This window comes from Sinocyclocheilus anshuiensis, unplaced genomic scaffold, assembly GCF_001515605.1.
Source record: "Sinocyclocheilus anshuiensis isolate Anshui unplaced genomic scaffold, SAMN03320099.WGS_v1.1 scaffold1942, whole genome shotgun sequence".
Taxonomy (NCBI): Eukaryota; Metazoa; Chordata; class Actinopteri; order Cypriniformes; family Cyprinidae; genus Sinocyclocheilus; species Sinocyclocheilus anshuiensis.
In genome coordinates, this window is record NW_015542449.1 from 68,265 (window position 1) to 68,905 (window position 641).

Genomic DNA, 641 nt, shown 5'->3' on the forward strand with positions numbered 1-641 from the left:
CACACACATATCTGTAACACACACTCACACATCTTTAACACACAAACACACACATCTGTAACACACACACACATCTGTAACACGCACACACACACATCTGTAAGACACACACACACACATCTTTAACACACACATACATCTATAACACACTCACTCACACACACATCTGTAACACACACACACATCTATAACACACTCACACACACATCTATAACACACACACACACACATCTGTAACACACACACACACATCTGTAACACACTCACACACACATCTGTAACACACACACACACATCTGTAACACACTCACACACACACCTGTAACACACACACACACATCTGTAACACACACACACACATCTATAACACACTCACTCACACACACACACACATCTATAACACACTCGCACACACTCACACACACACATCTGTAACACACACTCACACATCTTTAACACACACACACACACTGTGTAAGCTATCAAACATAATCTACAGATCAATACAGACCAAACAATACATATCTAAATATTATATCTGTGTTCTTTTATTAAGTAGATGTGCTAGTTTTGAGTGTTTTGACGGACACAGAGATCTGTCTGTTAATTATTCTCATCTTAAACACACAGAAAAACTCCTG

General features: G+C 39.2%; 1 protein-coding gene across 1 annotated transcript in view; it reads left to right on the forward strand.

Annotated features, from left to right (window-relative positions):
* Positions 1-641, forward strand: part of LOC107693607 (gastrula zinc finger protein XlCGF26.1-like) — a 5,747-nt gene that overhangs the window by 2,402 nt on the left and 2,704 nt on the right. The gene's annotated exons all lie outside the window — the stretch shown is intronic.